Below are 13,585 nucleotides of genomic sequence, written 5' to 3' on the forward strand. Positions count from 1 at the left end.
AGATAATGGTAATATATTTCTGAAGAAAAAACATTCAGTAACAGAGAACATGAGTTATTCCGTGAATGGTTTCAAACATATGTTTTGGGCAGCATGATCTGTTTTGTTTTGGTTTGTTTTTTTTTCCCTCCTCTTTCTCTTTTTCCTAGACCTACTTCGATGTATATGTCTGCACAGACTAGACAAGCAGAGAAAGATAAAACACTTTTCCAGCCAAAAAACATCTATAGGAAGAACCTGAAAGTAAATTATCAATGAAACAATTTCATGCAAACTATACTACCTTTTTGGAGGATTAAATAGATTCACCACAAGATGGCTCTCCAGTTTCTCCAAATGTCCTTTTTTTTTCTTTTTTCTTTTTTTTTTTTTTTTTAAATCAAGCTACTCTCCACTGAAGGCATTGATTATCTTACTGAAGTCTGGAGTACAGCTGAGCAGGCTGTGGATTAGAGCTATGTCTAATAAAATAATAGCTATTTTTACATTAAAGCCCTGGAGATATCTTTGAAAGGTAATTCTGTTACTTTAATTTCTGTACCCCATAAAAGGCTGTTATCTAGTTTGTGCCTCTGTTCATTTTTTTTTCTAACAGACAAAGATTGGTTCAGAGAATTCAAACTGATTTAGAGTTTAAGCCTCCTGCTTTTAAAGGCTAAGTAGCTTAAGCTCCTATAATTCCTAAGTTTCAAAAATATATTTCTGAATAATACATATATATGTTCCTATATATAAATTGAATCACTTTTTTTTTTTCTTTTTTTGTTAGCCATTAGTTTTCAAAAAGTAGAAGTAAAATAAAAGGATGTATAGAATGATATAAAGTTTTTTAGGACAAAGTATTCCCCAAATTATTTGAAAATGTGCTAGAATAAAAGCTACCCTCAAGTAAAAGACAAGGTTATGATTTGTGGATTTCAGTCTGAAAACAAAATAAAAGCACTATACCAGTTACTTAACATAGTTTGCATACTTTTTAGAATAGAATAGAAAAACCTTGGGAGGTAAGGAGTGGGAAATGTATAATTAAACAAGTAGTTGATAACAGCAAAAAATCTTTTTTGGTGTACAGTAAAAATATAAGCTTGTATTTATTCAGAATAAGAATCTATATTCTTTCACAAAGTATGTCTGGAAGGCTTTTCACACAGGAATCATGACTGCATTGAAGTTTTCTGCAGTCTGCAAAGCTACTAGAGAGTGGTATATTCCTGAAAATTTTCACTTCTGCAAGGTCAGAGGTGCAAGTTATGTTCGTTATGTCTTCTATTCCTGGTTCCAAATTTTTTTTAGGGTCAAACTCACTGATTGAACACCTTCTCTATACAGGTTCACTGAACCATAGGGTGGCTTTTTACTGGTCAAATTTGATCCTTATACTTAACAATGTAGTGATGAAAATGAGTTCCCTGTTCGGCTCTGGAAAGCTGAATACAAGCAAGAGAAATATTTTATTAAAACAAAGCTGCCACTCTCAGTTATAACAGGGGCAGAACATGAAAGAAACTGGAATTGAAAATAAATTCATAAAGCTGAAGGAAAATTTCTTGAAGACATAGAGTAGAAATATAAAATCAAGTGCTATCAAGAAGACTGGTTTTGGGTATAACTGTGTTCAACACAGAAGGAACCTATAGCTGTCTCTGATATTCAGTTTAAATACATATCTATTTCTTATCTGCCTCTTATGCTGGTAAGTGTGAAAGAATAAAGCTCATGTTATTAGGGTAAGCAGCAACCCCTGTTAGTAGCAAACTCTGCCCACCCATTTTTGAAGCTGCCTACCTATACTATTAAATCTTACACAATACTGTTTTCCATAGACAAAAGCTTTCTATCCAATTTGGTACAATATGGGTGCAATACGATATTGACATCTCTAAGTCAGACCAATTCTACTTGCCTCTATCAGAGAAAATAATAGAAAAAGTTTCCATTTATGACTCATGTCTAAGAACATAAAAATGTGGCGTGCTTTGTGACTGTAGCCAGCAGAAAGTGCAAAAAAGATGGAATATGAAAACCCCAAGGCAGGAAAAAAGAATACAAAGTCAGAAACTTAAGACATTCTTGTTGACTTTTGCACTGAATTTTCAGTGTCATTGCTTTGTTTACAGTCTCCAGATGCCATAATATACTTAAAAAAGAAATTTTTGACTAAAGTTTTTATGCTTCCATTGTTTCCCTTTCAAAATGAGAAAGTTCATATAAAATGTATTCACAGCTATTTTGCAAATTATTTGGTATATCTGGATCTCAGTCAAGAATTGCAAATGCAAAAGTAAATTGCAAATAGTGAACTCATTGACTTACTGAGACATTGAAGTCCAGCCTGTCAGCCTTAATGTGGTCAGCCAGAAAGACATGTTTCTTTAGCAGTGTTGAAGGTGCCAGAAATTCCTTAGAATGCAATAGAGTAAATTTCTGCTTCAAGAGCAAACAATTCTAAAGGATAATGCATCTCAGAATCACAGAATCACAGAATCACCAAGGTTGGAAAAGACCCTCAAGATCATCCAGTCCAACCATCTACGCATCATCAGTAGTACTCACTAAACCATGTCTCTCAACACAACATCCAAATATTCCTTGAACCCCTCCAGGGTCAGTGACTCCACCACCTCCCTGAGCAGCCCATTTCAGTGTCTGACCACTCTTTCAAAAAAGTAGTATTTCCTAATGTCCAGCCTTAATCTCCCCTGGTGCAGCTTGAAGCCATTCCCTCTAGTTCTATCATAAGAGAAGAAGCCAAACCCCAGCTCACTACAACCTCCCTTCAGGTAGTTGTAGAGAGCAATAAGGTCTCCCCTGAGCCTCCTCTTTTCCAGACTGAACAATCCCAGCTCCTTCAGCCTCTCCTCATAAGGCCTGTGCTCCAGACCCCTCACCATCTTTGTCGCCCTTCTTTGAATACGCTCCAGGGCCTCAATGTCTTTCTCGCAGTGAGGGGTCCAAAACTGGACAGAGCACTCAAGATGCAGCCTCAAATCTGGGGCTTTATTTATTTAGTCATTTTTAAAAGGTGGTATTTTTAATTTCATGGAATGGCCTGGGTTGAAAAGGACTTCAAAGATCACCTAGTTTCAACCTCCCTTCTATGTGCAGGGTCACCAACCAGTAGACCAGGCTGCCCAGAGCCACATCCAGCCTGGCCTTGAATACTTCCAGGGATGAGGCATCCACAATCTCCTTGGGCAACCTGTTCCAGTGTGTTACCACTCTCTGGATGAAAAACTTCCTCCTAATATACAACTTTAAACCTCCTCTGTCTCAGTTTAAAACCATTTCCTCTTGTCCTATCACTATCCACCCTCATAAACAGTTGTTCTCCAACCTGTTTAAACGCTTCTTGCAAGTACTGGAAGGCCACAATGAGGTCTCCCCAGAGCCTTCGCCAAGCTAAACAAGCTCAGTTCTCCCAACCTTTCCTCACAGGAGAGGTGCTTCAGATCTCTGATCATCTTAGTGGCCCTCCTCTGGACCCATTCCAAGAGTTCTGTGACTTTCTTGTGCTGGGGGCCCCAGATCTGAACACAGCACTCCAGATGGAGCCTCAAAGAGCTGAGTAGAGAGGGACAATCACCTCCGTTTCCCTGCTGGACACCCCTTTTTTAATGCAGCTCAAACACAGTTGGCCTTCCAGGCTGCAAGTGCACATGGCTGGCTCATGTCCAGTTTCTTGTCCACCAGGACTCCCAAGTCCTTCTCCTCAGGGCTGCTCTCAAGGAGATATTCCCCCAGTTTGTATAAATTTTTTGCTGCGGAGACTTGCTTCTGAGCAGGTAAGTCTGTGTAGGCAAGGGATCGGAGTAAGAAAAGGCCAACCAAAAAGCTCTTTTTAAGGCTTTTTTAGGACTTTTTTTGAGGCTAGCATCAGCACTGCGCTTGAGCTGGGAGCTGGCAGGGACTTCACCTGTGCAAGGTGTGAGCAGGTGGACGAGCTTCTCAGCCTGGTGGTGGAGTTCAAGGATGAGGTGCAGAGACTTAGGACTCACTGGCTTACCTGAAGGAAGGACCCCAGGAAAAAAAACCCCAGACAGTTGGTGGACCCCCTACCCTGTCACAGTCGGACAGACCTCACTGATGAGGAAGGTTGGAAAAGAGTCCCGACTCAGTGTCACAAGAGACACCCCCGCCTGCCTAGCCCAATTCCACAACTCTCTCTAAGTAACAGGGTCCAGTTGAAGAGGAAGTGACTGGAGAGGTGATGAGGATCAGCCTAGGAGAGAGCCCAGGGCGAGGCTGTCACCCCCATGCCTTGAAACTGCCTCTGATAGTAAAGAAAGAAGGGTGGTCGTGGTGGGTGACTCCCTTCTCAGAGGAACGGAGGGCCCCATATGCAGACCTGACCCAGGCCGTCGGGAAGTGTGCTGCCTTCCTGGGGCTCGGGTCAGGGACATAACCAAGCAACTCCCCAAACCGGTTAGGTCAACTGACTATTTTCCGATACTTGTAGTTCAGGTGGGCAGTGATGAAATCACTCAGACAATCCTACACACAATGAAAAAAGGTTTCAGGGGTTTAGGGTGCTTAGCCCACGGAACGGGAGCTCAAGTGATCTTCTGCTCTATACCTTCAGGGCCAAGGAGGGATTCTGACCAGGATAGAAAAACACAGACGATGAATAATTGGCTCGGAGGCTGGTGTCGAGCCAGAAACTTTGGGTTCTTTGATCATGGGGCAGTTTACTTGGCCCCTGGCCTGCTGTCTGCCTGTGGAACCCACCTATCTTGAAGGGGGGAGCAAATACTAGCTCAGGAACTAGCGGGGCTTATTGAAAGAGCTTTAAACTAGCTATGAAGGGGGAAGGGGACAAAACAGGCCTCTCAAGAGATGAGCCTAGGGGAAAGATGCTCGAGCAGGGGATGAGGCAGATGACTCATCTGAAGTGTGTCTTTACCAATGCACGCAGCATGAGCAACAAGGAGGAAGAGTTGAAAATGATTGTGAGTCAGGCTAATTATGAGCTTGTTGCTATTTCCGAAACATGGTGGGACCACTCCCCTGACTGGAGTGCTGAGATAGATGGCTACGAGCTCTTCAGAAGGAATAGATGAGGAAAAAAGGGTGATGGTGTGGCCCTTTATATTAAAGACTGTTTAGATGTAGAACTTGGGGTTGGGAATGATAGAGTGGAGTGTCTATGGGTAAGGATCAGGGGCAAGGTCTGTAGGGGCAGCATCTTGGTGGGGGTCTGTTATAGACCGCCTAATCAGGATGAAGAGTTGGACGAGGCATTCTATGAGCAGCTTGCCGAAGTCACGTGATCGCCAGCACTTGTTCTCATGGGAGACTTCAACTTCCCTGATATATGTTGGAAATATAATATACCACAGAGGAAGCATAGGAGGTTTCTAGACTGCGTGGAAGATAGCTTCCTTACACAACTGGTTGAAGAGCCTACCGGGGGCGATGCCTTGCTGGACCTGGTCTTCACTAACAGAGAAGGACTGCTGGGAGAAGTGAAGGTTGGGGACAATATTGGGCAGAGTGACCACAGAATTGTAGAATTCTCTATTCTTGGGGATGTCAAAAGAGTGACCAGCAAAACTACCTTCTTGAACTTCCAGACGGCATATGTTCAGGGAGCTTGTAGCGCGGGTCCCTTGGGAGTTGCTTCTCAAGGGTAAAGGGGCCCGGGAAGCCTGGACGCTCCTCAAGACTGAGGAGGCACAAGAACAGGCTGTCCCTGAGTGCCATAAGGCGAGCCGCAGAGGAAGACAACCGGTATGGATGAGCCGGGAATTACTGTTGAGACTCAAGGAGAAAAAGAGAGTCTGCATCCTCTGGAAGAAGGGACAGGCTGCTTGGTGAGATTACAAGGAAGTAGCCAAGGTATGCAGGGAGGAAGTTGGGAAGGCAAAAGCCCAACTTGAACTCAGGTTGGCCAACTGCATTAAAAGACAATAAAAAAATCCTTTTATAAATATATCAACGGGAAAAGAAGAACCAAAGATAATTCTCTTTCTCTACTTGATGCAGCTGGGAATGTGGTCACTGAAAACAAGGAGAGGGCTGAGGTCCTCAATGCCTTCTTTACATCTGCCTTTAACAGCCAGACCAGTTATCCTCTGGGCTTTTTATGACCTGATCTGGAAGTCTGGGACGCTGCACAGAATATGCCCCCGCAATTCCGGTGGAGACAGTTAGAGAGCTTCTCCTCTGTCTGAACTGTCACAAGTCCATGAGCCCGGATCGGCTGCACCCTTGGGTGCTGAGGGAGCTGGCAGGGGTGATTGTTGAGCCCCTCTCGGACATCTATCAATGCTTCTAGTTAACTGGTGAGATCCCAGAGTATTGGAGGCTTGCTGATGTAACTCCCATCTTCAAGAAGGGCCGTAAGGAGGATCCGGGGAACTATAGGCCTGTCAGCCTGACATCAGTACCAGGGAAGGTTATGGAGCAAATCATCTTGGATGAGATTGCACGGCATGTGCGCAGTGTCCAGGGGATCAGGCCCAGCCAGCACGGGTTCACAAAAGGCAGGTCGTGCTTGACCAACCTCATCTCCTTCTATGACTGTGTGACCAGTCTTGTAGATGAGGGAAGGGCTGTTCATGTAGTCTTCCTAGACTTCAGCAAAGCCTTTGACACGGTCCCTCACAGGCTTCTTCTGGGGAAACTGGCTGCCTGTGATCTGAACAGATATACACTTCTTTGGGTAAGGAACTGGCTACAGAGCCGTGCCCAGCAGGTAGTGGTGAATGGAGTTAAGTCCAGCTGGCGACCCATTTCAAGTGGTGTCCCCCAGGGCTCGGTACTGGGGCCCATCTTGTTTAATATCTTCACTAATGACCTAGATGAGGGGATTGAGTGCACCCTCAGTAAGTTTGCAGATGACACCAAGCTTGGAGGTGGTGATGATCTGCCTGAGGGTAGAGAGGCCCTTCAGAGGGATTTAGATAAGCTGGACCGCTGGGCTGAGGTGAATGGGATGAGGTTTAACAAGGCCAAGTGTCGGATCCTGCACTTTGGGCACAACAACCTCATGCAGCATTATAGGCTTGGGGATGAGTAGCTGGATGAGTGTGAAAAAGAGAAGAACCTGGGGGTGTTGGTTGATGCTCGGCTGAACATGAGCCGACAGTGTGCCCAGGTGGCCAAGAGGGCCAACGGCATACTGGCCTGCATTAGAAATAGTGTGGCCAACAAGAGCAGGGAGGTGATCATCTCCCTCTACTCAGCACTGGTAAGGCTGCACCTCAAGTATTGTGTTCAGTTTGGGGCTCTTCACTACAGGAAAGATGTTGAGGTCCTGGAGCGTGTCCAGAAAAGGGCAACGAAACTGATGAGGGGTCTGGAGCACAAGTCTTATGAGGAGCGGCTGAGGGAGCTGGGATTGTTCAGTTTGGAGAAGAGGAGGCTCAGGGGAGATCTCATTGCACTCTACAAGCTCCTGAAGTGAGGTTGTGGTGAAGAGGGATTTGGCCTCTTCTCCCAGGCAAGGAGCAGGACACGGGGTAATGGCCGCAAGTTGTATCAGAGGAGGTTTAGATTAGACATAAGAACTTTTTTTCTCAGAGAGTGGTCAGGCACTGGAATGGCTGCACAGGAAGGTGGTGGAGTCGCTGTCCCTGGCAGTGTTCAAGAGGCATCTGTATGTCGTGCTGCGTGATGTGGTTTAGTACTAGTGGTGGCAATGGTGATGAGGAGACGGTTGGACTAGATGATCTTATAGGACGTTTCCAACCTTGTGATTCTATGGTTCTATGAAATACCTGGGATCATCCTGGCCCAAGTGCAACACCTTGCACTTGGTCTTGTTGAACCTCATTTGGTTTTCATGGGCCCACTTCTCCAGCCTGTCCAGGTCCCTCTGCATGGCTTCCCTTCCTTCCAATGTGTCGACTGCATCGTTCAGCCTTAGTGTTGTCAGCAAACTTCCTGAGGGTACACTCAATGCCATCATTCTATGTCATTGACTAAGATGTTGAAGAGCACTGGTCCCAAGACCAACCCCTGTGGGACAACGCTTGTGACCAGTCTCCACCCTGATACAGAACTGTTGATCACAACCCTTTGGCTGTGTCCAACCAATGAATTCTTCATCCACCCAACAGTCCATCTTTCAAATCCATACCTCTCCAATATAGGGAGAAGAATGTGTTGAGGGGCCATGTCAAAGGCTTTGCAGAAGTCAAAGAAGCTGACATCTGTCACCCTTCACACGTCCATCAATGCCATCACTCCACCATACAAGGCCAAAAAATTTATGATAATTAAATGGGATTAGCTTCCTCTAAACTTCTTTGTCTCTGTAGATAAAAAAGGAATAAGAAGACCAATTAAACAGCAATTAACAACCAAGTTAAATACTGACAGTGAAATATGATGTGGATCACCAGTTATCTGAAACTTAATCTGTGTCATTATGGTACAGTGTCTTCAGGCCACTATGTTGGCTTTAAGTTCCAAAGAAAAATTCTATCCCTATATCTCAGAGAAGTTGATAGCATTCCCTTTTATAAAATTTCTCCTGGTGTAGATTTTAAACACCTACTGGATTAGCTAGAGGAAAAAATAGTACACAGTATCACAAGAAGCATTAGTAACTTTCTTGAATTATTCATTAATCTCATTTATATAACATATATGAGAATAACTAGAATATGTGGGGAAGGCTTAACTGCTCAGAAACAAAGTATGAAAGTGTTGTTTAATTATAAATAATAACAGCAATTTCTGAAAAAGAATATTTCCTTAAATTCCTTGAGTAAAATACTATCCCTAGATAAACCAAGTAAAGTTATTCCACTGGCTTTCTGAGCCACAGTTTAACCTCATGACTTCATTAATGTTTCTACCATTACATATAATGTTTCCTTTACTATGTTCCTGCAAACATAAAAATACTAAACTGTATAAATTTAATTTACTCAGCAAGGAGATATATTAATTCTTTTTGCTATGAAAATGTTACTCAGTTGCAGGAAAAATAAAAAATAATTGTACTGCTATCTAGTCCATTCACAGGATACACAGATAGGCTCGTGCATATTTGCTAAGGATTTCTTCTGCCAATCAGAGCAGACTGAGCTGTTTTACATATAAGATAGCTACATATGTTCATGTATATTACATACTATTAAGAAGACAGTTGACAAACAATTTTTGTGCAAAATAGAAGTCTGAAAAATGTAGCTTTTTCTAAGATTGACAGTGTAACTGATTTTCTTTTTTTAATATATTTTAATGAAATGTGTATAAAAGCTATTCTTTTTACATAAGGTTTTCTTTAAAGTAAATGAAGATGTATATCTTATTTTATTAAATCATGCGTGCAAGTGGGAAACAGTGAAATGTGGAGTCTGTACAGGTGCATTTTCTTCAACTCTTTATGGAGCTGAACTTGTTAAAAGTTCATCTGAAGCTCTCTGAAATTCATGGAAGATTTTGATCATTATAGTCTCTGTGTATTTGAGATCAGCAAGGAAATGACACTTTAAACTAATTTTTAAAGAAAGCAAAACTGCAGCCATGTTTTGATTCAAGTATCCTTAACCTGCTAAATATATCATCATTTTAGAGAACTGAATAAGCAAACTCTTCAAACAAATAAGCTCCACTATTTTATTTACAAAGACCAAAGCTAACCTGTATCTCTTACATATATTTAATTTTAGTTGAAACTAGATTTGTATTGTTTCACGTGAATGTTGAAAATGATAATCATTCTGTATAATTAGAGGATTATTGGTTTTACACTCAAAAGTTTTTAGTGCATGGTGCTAATGAAGGTTGGTTTCACTCAGTGGCTTTTGTATAACTATCTAATTGATTTCCTTAAGCTAGATAACTAGAAGATTCTTTACCACGTTATCATGTCAAGCTATGTGATTTTTTTTTCATTCTATTATTTTAAATTACATTCTAAATAGAAACATGGAATACAATAATGTATTTTGAATGGTACAGTTTGAAAATTAATAGATAATTAATTCTCCAGAGCCTTACAGTGAAAATATTTCTCTACCCTCTTCAAATAATCCACGAACAAAAACTTCTCACACATTGCAGCTAGGATTCAAATAGATCTCTGTCTACTCAAAGTGGAATTGTGTTAGATTTAGTCACTGAGTTGAACAAGAGTTCCTGGAACTTAGCTATTACTTTCTTCTGTTTCCATAGAAACACATCACATATAGGCATGATGAATATGAAGAAACACCACGTTAAAACAATCTCAATTTTAAACATGAAAGGAAAACAAACTTGTCTAAAATGGCAATTACATTAAAGCATCTTCTTCTATTTTCATTTAATACAATAGCAGTTGCCATGAAAGAGGGAATATGAGCAGTAACCACAGCAAGACAGCCAAACATCTTCAGTTTGTTGAGTCAAGTTAGTGGATGGAAACAGAACCTCATGGATTAAGACAAAATCCAAAAGTTTGCATAAGCTTCAGATGTCTTTCAAGACTGCAGTATAGCACAATAGCTCTATAAATTAGTCTTAATGTTTAAACACGAAGTCTTCTGGAACATTAGTTCCTCTTTTTGATGCATTCTGTGACTAACACAGAAAGTTAGCACAAGTGAATAAAGTCAGCGAATAAGCCTTCTACTTTGTATTCAAAATAATTGAAAAAGATAAGGAAAAAAAATTGAATGTCATTTGACTCCTACATTGCTTTTTTTTTTTTTTTTTTTTTTTTTTTTTTTTTTCTTTTTTCATGTATCCAGAGCTATTTTGATCCATAACACTATTCAGAATTTTATCTTGGTCTCTGAACAGAACAGATAATGAAAATAATGACTACTGATGATCAAAAAAGGCTTTATACTACTGTAACAATCTAAATAGAATCTTTACCTTTGCACTGTAAGATCTGTCTAAATTGTAGACCAAGATCTACAGAAGTATATGCTCTTTCATGATGTCTGCATATCATTTACTGACGAGGCTTTTAAGGAACAGACAGTGTATACTTCACTTGTATTTTAAACATTAACGGCATGATAGGTAGTATTCATTAATATCCTTGCAATGACAGTAAATTGAACGAGTAAACTTATTCTACATGTTTAGTGATCGGTTTAATGAAAGTTTGCCAATATTATGTTAAAAACATAAATTTTTATTTATCCATAATAAGATTGCCAGGTTCAGGCTCTGTATATTTCTTCAGGAGCAATACTTTTGAAAACAGCCAGTCTTTCCAATGGTTTCTTGGAAAACTGATATACTCTGGGCTTTGTGGGAGACACAAAATCAGATCATATTCTTGTCTCCTGTATATAAATCTTAGACTGTCTTCTCCAAAAGAAACTGTGGGAAGTTCACTGAGATCCAAGTTTGCTTCTATATATCTGAAAGTAGGAGATTTCTAGATTTTTTAGCATTTATATCTCCTTCTCATATATATATATATATATATAGCATATATATGTATACAATGCTTTAATTTTACCTTATACTTTTGAAACATTACATGATCATGTCTTGCTCATGAAAAAAGCAATGGGCTTAATATTTGGTTTTATATTATTTTGATTATGAACGTGAAGAGATGTGATTCTGCCCACTGGCAAAACTCTAAATGGCTCTTTGTGTAATTGAAGGCTGAGCTATTTTCCAACCATAAAGGACAATTATTGAAAATCAGTGTATTTTCAATATTTCTCTTCCACAGAAGACAAAAAGTGATTTAAACAAACAAGCAAACAAACAAACAAACAGACCCTCTGAAATCTCACTATTACTTTATCATCGTATTTATCATAATCACCATCTAGGTATGGTAAGAATACTCTCCTGACTAACAAAAGAAAGGCAACACTTAGATTGTAACTAATCTATGGAATTAAAAAGCAGAAATCCTAGCAGGCATAATGGAAACAAAGTTGTCCTTACGTCTATTTCAGTAAGTTTCAATGACATGGTGAAATCATAGAATCATAGACATTGTTGGTTTAGGTAAAAGTTAATCTATCTGTAGGAAAATTAATTCTAGTTTTTTAGATTAAAGAAATTGCATTATATCCCAGACAGTAACTTCCTCATCTAGAACAGAATGAAAAAGATTATGTTAGATTCAGCATTGAAAAAGAATCGATTTTCATTCTCAAATAAGAGTAGCCTCCATATGAGACATATTTGGTTCTTTTCTACTTAGAGAAAATTCACTGAAGGAAAGACTACCACCAGGTAACATGAATGATTATTCAGCAGGAACAGCAAAACATGACTGAAAGAACACAAATGAAACAAATACTCTATCAAACACACACAAATACAAAAAGAAATCTGCAAATGCATTATCTAACCTGTTGGATTTACGTAGCTTTATCTTAATAATTCTGAGAACATATGATAGTTCATGCTGTTTTGGTTATGAGCTCAGGAATACAGCCTTGCTTATTAGAGAAGCTCTTAAACTATCAGCATCCTTGCTGAGAAAAAGATTTATGGCTAACCTTTGCTAGGTCATTGACAATGAGACTGGGAAAGTATTTTTTAGAGAAAAGGCAGTCAGATGGTACAACATGAAATTAGGTATGTTGCCAGACTCAGCAGGTAGATGATAATATGATTGAAATTCAGGGTATGTATAAAGAGAAAATTGTGAGAGGCTTGTAGTCTGGGTCATAAGAAATATGTTTTCTCCTGTGATATTTTCGGCATCCTGCATTTATTTGAAATATACATACAGTACTTTTTTATCCACTATGGAGCAGAGGCTATTTGTACAACACTTCTAGACATCGTTCTCAACTTTGCTTTATTGAACTAATGTGTTTTGCTCCCATCATCAATGTTGAATACTGTAAGTACAGTCAATACATTTCTAGTAAAGAATGCAATGATCTCCCAGGTGGATCCTAAAACTTATCTAAAATATCCTCAAAGTAAATGAGAATTTGACTGGATTAAGGAGATTTGTAGAGTTTTCAACACTTCCTATCTATCTTTGTAAATATGTAAGAAGTTTTAATGAATGCTAAAACATCAGTAACTGGAGTCAGGAAAGGTATACAAATGAAAGTCATTTTTACATTTTATACTACTTTTCATTAGGTGTCTCTTACAAGACACAAATTAATACTGATCTAAATGGGATTGAAAAAAAGCAAGGTGAAGAATGGCATTTTTTTGTTGTTGTTATTGGTGATCACGGAATATGCCACTGATTGTGACTATAGGAAATTAAATTATTTAGATTTAGGCGAATAGGAAGAGTGAGATATGATTTCTATATGAATAACTTGTTCAAAATTGCTGTTTGTAGCTATCAGGTAGGGAGACCACAGCTATGGGGACTATATCCTTCAAATTACACGTGCCTGTGACTACTCATCGGCACTGAAAGTCAGTCATTAAAGAAAGGTGCACAAGATTTTTTAAACTCATTTACTTCCCAAAATTATTTACCCGTATTAAAGTGCCTGTTAGAAATGATCCATATTTTGAATTTAATACCCAAACACACCTGAAAAAATACTTCCTGGCCAGAGTTGCAACTAAGCCAGGAGCTATTCTAACAGTTTATAACTTACCTGGACTAAAGGGAACAGACTGCCTGAAAGAAGCACCCAGGAAGTGAATTCATCTGATCAAATATTTGCATCTGTAGTACAGATAT

Source organism: Centrocercus urophasianus, unplaced genomic scaffold (genome assembly GCF_019232065.1).
Source record: "Centrocercus urophasianus isolate 14NV4802_14NV808 unplaced genomic scaffold, USGS_Curo_1.0 seq_9, whole genome shotgun sequence".
Taxonomy (NCBI): domain Eukaryota; kingdom Metazoa; phylum Chordata; class Aves; order Galliformes; family Phasianidae; genus Centrocercus; species Centrocercus urophasianus.